Source organism: Ostrea edulis, chromosome 6 (genome assembly GCF_947568905.1).
Source record: "Ostrea edulis chromosome 6, xbOstEdul1.1, whole genome shotgun sequence".
NCBI lineage: Eukaryota > Metazoa > Mollusca > Bivalvia > Ostreida > Ostreidae > Ostrea > Ostrea edulis.
This window is the reverse complement of record NC_079169.1, coordinates 44,578,751-44,588,028: the sequence shown is the minus strand read 5'-3', so window position 1 is coordinate 44,588,028 and position 9,278 is coordinate 44,578,751.

Sequence of the window (9,278 nt, the reverse complement as noted above, 5' to 3'; positions counted from 1 at the left end):
TCGCAAAGCTTTTCTCAAATCAACAACATCAAATTAACATATGACTTTTCATCAGTTTACACCACCATTCCTCACGATAAATTAAACACTTGACTTTTTGACATTATAGACAGTTGCTTCTTCAACACAAATGGAAAAAGAAAATATTCATACCTAGTGATCAGTCATCCAAAATGTTACTTTGTTAAACGCCACTCTGATTCCACGCACAAGTACTCTGAAGTTGGAATAAAAATTATGCTGGAGTTCCTCATCGACAATACATTTGTGGACTTTGCTGATTAGGTCTTCCAACTGTCTTTTGGAATTCCCATGGGCACGAATTGTGCTACTTTGTTAGCTGACCTGTTTTTATATTCATATGAAGCAAAATTTATTCAAAAACTTCTACGTGAGAAGAAAAAATCTCTTGCTATGGCCTTCAATTCGACATTTAGATATATCGACGACGTATCATCTATTAACAATAATAATATTCATTCATATGTCGAATCGATATACCCCTGTGAACTCAAAATAAAAGACACCACAGAGTCGTTCACTTCTATCTAGAAGAGGGGTATGTACATAAAATCTAAACAAGCTATCTACACTTCAGGTGACTGTGGACTTTATGACGGGATGATTTCAGCTTCTCCATCGTCAACATCCCATATCTATGTAGCATTATTCAATTATCACCTGTATATGATGTTTATATCTCTCAACTGATTCGACACGCAAGCCCTTGTTCTGCGCATGGTCAGTTTTTAAATCGAGGCAAGCTACTGACAAACAAGTTGATGGTACAGGAGTTTCAACAGTCTCGTTTAAGGCCAGATGATATAAACAAATTTTTCTACTTTAGCACTGAAGAGTTCCCATGGTAAAAAAATAGTTTGGTTGGTTTTTGGTTTTCTCATTTATAGCTGTTTGGAACTCTTCTGTGTTTTAAGAGCAGGAAAGGGGGTCAGTAAACAATGTAAACAATTGTGGTGCCAGAATCATTCAGGAGGAAAAAATCAGGAAAAATTATTAGTAAAAAAACGTCATCAAAGGTTACAGAATGCTAAGAAAGGTTATGCATTATCCCTTGTAAGTAAGATAGTGAATGTTGATGCCAATAACTATTATGCAACGTGGTGATCGAGGAGAAGTTGGATGAATCAAGAAAAAATTGTTCGTCTGGTGATAATTCACAAGAATGCCTAGGAAAAGACACGTATCCATCTGATGCATCAGAGAGTGAGGAATCGGAAGAAGAGCATGAGGAGATGATTTGTTGGAGAAGTGGGAGACCAGTTGTGGAACTTGGAATTCTAGTGGACAATTTGGAAAAAGGTTGTGCTGCGTGTGGTAGACCACTAGATTTCACAACGCATAAGACATTGTGAGGACGAAAAACGGTATGGACTTGGATCATTGCTATATCTATATAAGATGTCAGCAGGAAGCATGCAGTCATCTTTTTCCTGTTTCTACTGGGAAACGTCATAATGCAGAAACTAACGTAAAATGGCACATCAAAGAGATCCTGTATTAGGCATTTCTATATTTTTTTCAGAGATGAATAGCAAAGGAAAACCAAGAGTGGCCGAAAAAAAAAACAAAAAAAACAGTAAAATCATAAATGCCATTGTAAATTATTTTCAGAAGCTGTAAAATTTTACTCTTATATTATGGGAGATAACTCTTCTCTGTCTTGAGAAAATCAGCCAATGTGATATTTACAATTTTGCTTCTACTCAGAAAATTCACCCCGTATGGTATATGATTTTTAAGTTTATATTACACTTTAAATATTAAGTCAACATATTATGAAGTTTATTTATATTTGTAAACCTTTACTGAGGGTGAAATGTCCATATATGTAATTTTATTGAAGCAGCAATTGATATTTTCCAATTGTAAAATTTGTTATGCATTAATATTTTACATGTTATGTTGTAAATCTAATATCAGTACACTCTTTTCTCCCTAACAACCATTTTTTGAGGTATAAAAAAGGTAAACAGATGAAGAATAAACTAATTTACCATGATAACTATTGTTTTGTACTTTTTTTTGGAAATATGGAAAATATTTCACTCTCCAAGTCAAAGGGGAAAAGAATTCAAGGAATTATCCACTTTTATAAAAGAATGATATCATATAAAGTCTCTTCGAAAGAAAAACTTTATTTGTATCATCTGCCCTTAAAGTCAGCATTTCGCAAATTATATGGTCGTTATAACGATATAGTTTGCCAATACAACTTATCATCGGGCCAAATACTGTCTGACGTGTATCATACCGATTGTTAGACCGTTCTTAGCACACTGATTTTGACTACGGATAACTCCGTTTACCTGATCAAGATATAGTGCTCACGGCGAATGTGACCGGTCGACAGGGGATGGTTTCTCCTCCTATGCACCTGATCCCACCTCAGGTGTGTCCAAGGGCCTGTGTTTGCCCAACTATATATTTTGTATTGCTTATAGGAGTTATGAGATTGATCGCTGTTCGTTATCTTCACCTTTCATGTATCAGTGTATAAATACCTATACGGGGTCAACAGAGGTCAGGACTGTGTCTATGAACATTTGTTAAAAGTAGGTTACAGGTAGTACTATTACTAAGGCAATACATATCTAGCCATCGTTCCATCTTACTACAGAAGTCTATCAATAGATGAAATCAACATCACAAAATGTATTTATGATTTTATTTGCATTCGAAGCAGTGGACTTTCATCAATAATAAAAACATTTCTGTAAAACAATGTCTTACTAGTGTATGTCTAAAATTTCGTCTGCTACACCCTGGTCACCCTTATGTAAACAATGGCTGAATTTGGCAGATGCAGAATTGTACCTACTGCTAGACGATGACAGTAGGTTCTAGCAAAAAGGTCATTCACAGATTTATGGCCGATAAGCCTATTTGTAAGTCGTCAAAGTGCATTAAGACCTTCACACCACACCGCCTGCATGCCACAGCAGTCATGCGTTGTGCCGGTTTCCAAGCACGCCAAATCATGTTTATGTCGGGGTGTTGAAGCGAGGCGTCGTTGAAAAACCTTTAACAGAACTTTGTCGAGTCAACAAAAGCGTTCAGTGAGCTCATGTTTGTCAACAATTAAACATCCAAACCCAAACTGTCCCTTACCTTCCTGCACTACCATATCCTCTGCGATGTCAGTTCTTTCAGCCTACACCTGACGACTGCCGCCCTGTTCTTCATGTTCCTCCACATCAGTCTTCTGTTAACTCCGTAATGTCCACAGAATACCTTTAAAAGTCGGTCTTCAACAATTGCGCCTTCATCTTTCAAAGGCCCATCAAAACTGTATCGTTGCGCACCCCCTTATGCAGTCAGTTTTCCAAAATTACCAATTCAGACATAATGAAGAGTTTTCAATTATATGCTTAATGTTAATACATGTATATATGTCTTTGTTGATATACTTGCTTTTCAGCGTCTTAATAATTAAAACAGTTCTTCATTTGATGGAACTTTGTTTTGGGTTTTCTTCATTTTGAACGAAGCGTTCTGTAGGTCAACAATGTGAAACGTATGGAAACGCAATTCAGCAATGGTTATCGATCAAAAAATAACGTATCATTTAAAATATCTATCAGGATGTAAATATAAGTAATAAAGTATCATTTTAAAATATAATGGGATATAAATACGGATTGGTATGGAATTCGATCACATGACCAGCCCGTGTTAATATCCCGATAGATATTTTTAAATGATACCTTGTAATTTAAGTGGAAACACAGTTGTATTGCGCGTCATTTTTCAATCTGATTCTACAAGTTCGCAATCTGATTAAAACCAGATCCTGAGATCCGCTCACTTGGATCGCTACACTAGGATCTGACGTAACCCCATATAGTGTAGCGATCTAAGTGAGCGGATCTCAGGATCTGGTTTTAATCAGATTGACAAGTTCGTATTTAGGAATAATGACTCACAGAAAAACTCAACAGCAATAATAACACCTTTTGGCAGTTACGTGTAACGGTTCATCACGTTGACACTTCATTTGACACTTGGTCGTTATCAACTTACAACGGGCTCGAGGCAAATCGGTCCCTCAATACATAACGGTCATCGCCGTCATACCGGTTTATTGTATTTATAAATGTCTCATTCATTCATTCGCTACCCAAAAACCGAGGAATGGTGTCGTCTTGTCAAAAATGAAATTACATTAAGCTATACATCAATCGGAACACCACTCAGCCTATTCCGGAATAGGCCGAGTGCTGCTCCAATTGAGCTATACATGTTACTAGGATTTGAGAATGCTTTCAAATATTACTCAGAAACCTACATAAATGACACTATGTTCAACAGCGAATGTGACATTCAAATCGTTTGCAGACGACACATATCTTTATCAAGGTAATAAAAGACGTGTACATATGTATTTATTCATTTTGAAGTAAAAAAAAAAAAAAAAAATACGGGGGGAGGGGGCTTTAGGGGGAAAAGATGTCCATTTTGTGCCTAGTGGGATCTGTCCTTGTATAGTTCAAAGTTAGATTCTTATGGTTTATTTTAATGCACTACAACATTAACAAGAAAACTTATTTTCGCAAGCGTCAAATTCGGCCGCAACCACTTCGTAAATATCAAAACTATGTAAAGTGAAAAACTGAAGAAAAGGAATTGTGATCAATCTCATAAATACCATAAAGAATACAAAATTGAGAGTAGGGCAAACACATCAGTCAGGTGGGGTCATAAATCCTCAGGAGGAAGCATTCCTAGCTGTAAACTACATGTATAACTAAACAACCCATTTAAAAACTTTCATGTTTTTATATCGAAGCTTATTTTTCCCGCATTAGTCCTTCACTACATAATTCATTCTGGTAGGCTGAGGGTATTGTACACATTTTAGATATCATTATACCTCATATATAGAATCACTAGTTAAACAGAATCTGATTGGCCGAGAAGGTCACGTGACCGTCGTGTTTGCCCTGCAACAAAACATCCAAACTTCCGCCAGAGTTCGTTTGCTTACAAACCAAACTCTTCCAGTTAGGCATTATGGGATAGCGATTTCTTAGGCCGCGCATACTGTGTGACGTCACTGTAGAATGACGAATAAACATAACGTCAAACGTAAACAACTTTCAAAACAAGAACGTAAACATCAAGTTCATTACTTTACACAATAATTTGAACAGAGTCTCCCTACTTTTTAATGATCTTTTGATCATTTTATGTTTAAAATAAAATTCATGTTCTTAATGTCAATATCTTCAAACTTTTAACTACGAACTACTTCTTTAGTGTTTTTTGCCTGCGTGATAATCGCGGACTCACAATATACAAATCTGTATATTGTACTGCGTCACATAGGAGAGGTCTATTCGTAGGTGACGTAATGAGGCCTCGAAGGGGAGTTTGCAAAACATCGTGTTCCACCGCTTCGGATATCTCTTGTTTCACTTTCGTGTCCAGTTAAATGAACAAACCCGAGTGTTCCGAATGACGCAAGGCAACAACAAACACACAGCCTCATGCATTTCCATATATTTGACGTCAAGGTTAACGAAGTTTATTGTGACATCACAATAAGTTCGAGTCATTGTACTTTGATAGTTCGTAAGGCACAAAATATGCGGGTCTCTGATATACATTTAAATCGCTTGGTTTTGGTTGGTAGAAAAGCAAGCAAGTAAATCAGCATCCATGGAGAATGGAAATACAAAATCAGGTTATCATCTCACTGTAATTCGTTATTTGAACGCTAACTTTGCATTGCGTAAATTGTATGCCCCCGAAACATTCCGAGTATGAGCGTTCAATATTGACGTTACCATAACGACGTTAACAAGCCAAAATGGCAGACGACGGTCCTCCGAATCTGACAGAGCCGGTATTTGATATTTACTTAAGCAAAATGTTTTACTGTACATAAATTATGATGCCCCCATTTACAAAATCAGTTTGCTTCATGCATTAATGACGGGTTCAATATTGAACAGTTAGGAAATGCATGCTGTTATTGCACACTGCCAATATTGATGAATTCGCGTCTATTTTGGAGTAGTTTGAGTGAAAAGGGATATAATTTAACACCTAAATACTTTAGCTATATAATAAAAGGGTTATTGAACTTATATAGGAAAATATTGGCACTCGTTGGCTGTCAAAATGCACTCGCAAGCTCGTGCATTTTTACAGCCAAATCGTGCCAATATTCACCAATATAAGTTCAATAACCCTATGTTATTATACCTCAGTATGAGAATTCTATACAACGCGTAATCTGATTGGTCTAAACGGTCACGTGCCAGGGATGACAAAACTTCATATCTCCCTCTCAAACATCATATCTCCCCATCATATTTACATCTTGGGCAACCTCGTGCATTTTCCATATATTTTACGGCAAGGTAGACGTAGTTTATTGTGACGTCACAATAATTCCGAGTCATTGTACTTTCAGAGTTCATAAGGCACAAAATATGCAGGTCTCTGATACACAGTTACTTTTGAGTACAACTACGCAGGATGCTACAACTAAGTATTCACTGGTTCAAAACTGATCCTATTGGTGCAAATATATTACACATCTATTGCTGAACCCTATCCAGTTGAAAAATTTTGTGCCAATTCAAATTTTGAAAGGGTTTGAAAGGGACTCTATTTTGGGGCGGAAGGATTCACTAATCAAAAAGTTCTAATTCTGCATATTACAGTTTCTTTTTCATCCAATGTATTGTCTATTTTTATACCCCTATATGTGTATTTCAGTTTTATAATTTATGATACAGGTCTTTGAGACTTGGAACTAGTTCAAATGTTGTAATTTATTAACTTGGTTGATATTTTTTTTTCAAACAGTTCACCGATTCTTAATCTTTAATTAATTTATTCGAAATTTTGTATAAAATTTCAGTATTTTCGCCAATAATTCAAAAATTTGATCTCCAACCCCCACTTTTTTAAGTTGCATTTTAAATTGGAAGACCAGACCTTGAAAATTATATAAAATTTTAGAAATTGACATTACTCCTGATATGTCCTTTTAAACTTTCAATTTTGATATCATGAAGTTTTTCGTATATCAAGTGCAAAAAGGTCATTATTAAATTTTATTTCTTTTACTAGTGTTAATTTCTTTTTTCATCTGTAGTGTTAGAGGACATGATTATGTATCTATTTTATGTAATGATTCATTTGTGTTGCTTACTAACAGAAAAATCAAGTTTTAATTGAATAAATTTTAAGTGCAAAAAGGTCATTTTTAGAACACTATAGCTCAATAACAAGCATTGCGACCCCAGTTTTTCTTTTTAATTTCCTAATTCTACTTCAATGTAGAAATCAAAAATACACTTCCCAAAAAATTGACATTACTCCAAATGTCAGGTGCGAACCTCTTTAAATCGCCTGGTTTTGGTTGATACAAAAACAAGCAAGTAAAGCAGCATTCAAGGAGAATGAAAATATAAAAACTGGTTATCATATCACTGTGTTTCGTTGTTTGTACCTTCAATTCTACCGTAATACATTAACGGCGCGGTGTTTCTCAGCTATATGCAATGTATAGATGAGTGGACTCCAATTTCAAATGCACTTTTGTAGTCTTGCTTTGTTTCTGTATAATAAACAAATCATTGCATGATAGTGAGGGAGATATGAAGATCTGTTCACCCAAGAAAAATCATATTCCCCGAGGGCAACGACTATGAATGCCATCTTTATACAACATCACTTTATATTACAAGACACAAGTTGTCTAAAACGTTTGTCTGATTAGAGTGTAAAGGGTCCTTAAACTTTCACATGAGGCTGAATAGAAGATCTTGAGTGCACAGCACTTTCCGCTAAACACTTCATTCTTATTAGTCGCATGATTCAGACCAGTGCTGCTCAATCGGAATGCGGCACTGCTGTCACATTGACGACCCAGGGTGAATACGATCCACAGTGATTATACGACCCATTCTTAGCTACCCCCTAAGAGTTAGTACCCCTTGCTTGTAGTACATGTAAGAGGCTACTAAATGGGGCAGCCCTTCGGATGAGACCGCATAAACCGAGGTCCCGTGTCACAGCAGGTGTGGCACGATAAAGATCCTTCTCTGCTCGATGGCCATAAACGCCGAGCATAGGCCTAAATTTTGCAGCCTTTCACCGACAGTGGTGACGTCTTCATTTGAGTGAAATATTCTAGAGAAAAACGTTAAACAATATTCAATCAATCAATCGATATTAGTTTTAACTCTAATAAATGGAAATAAATACACTTTTTAAACTAGTATCCAATAAATTTGTGTTTTATTGTTTTATTCCCCTTCTTGCCCTTGTAAAGCGCCTTAGGGATATAAAGCGCTATATAAATCTTACAATGATGATTATTATTATAAGATCTTAATAATGCTGTAATGGTTTACACAGCATAGTTTACCACAAGCTTAACATTTTCATACGCGACAATTTCATTTTTTACAACTTGCTGTAATATATTGGCGCGAAAACGTGAAACGCAATGTAGGAAAAGATGAAATACGAGCAGTTTACCAATATATGAGTGGTTATCTAATAAATGATTTTTTATGCACATGTTTTGTTGTTATGACGTATTATACAATATGAATAATTATTAATGATAAGTAAAAGACTGATTGAAAATCTTAAAAACAATTTTATGCACCGCCGTGATGTTTTCTTATGCAACACGCTATAATATTTAAATGTTTTGATGATGTATATATGAGAAAGTTTTATGCAGTATCAATCAGAAAAAACCCACCAAATATAATATCAAATAAAATTAAAATATTCATCTTTGTAAATGTGCAACACATATCTTTACGTATTGGGTTTATGATAATTTACAAATAATTTTGAAATTTAGATTAATTTTAATGTATAGGCACACTGATTCTGACTACGGATTACTCCGTTTACCTGATCAAGATACAGGGCTCACGGCGAGTGTGACCTGTCGACAGGGGATGTTTACTTTTTCTTGGCACCTGATCCCACCTCTGGTATATCCAGGGGTCCGTGTTTGTCCAACTCTCTATTTTGCATTCCTTACAGGAGTTATGAGATTGATCACTGTTCGTTATCTTCACCTTTTCATAGGGAGAAAGCATTTCACTTTTTTAAAAGTTCAACTCCCTCGTGTTTTTTCAGTACTTTCATTATCAATTATCAGGAGAGGGTATGTATGCCAACACCCATGATCTATAAGAAGCAACCATTGGATTTATTGAAGAAAAAATACCGTGATCTAATATGGGACACATGTATTTTTCTTGGTACGGGGAGGG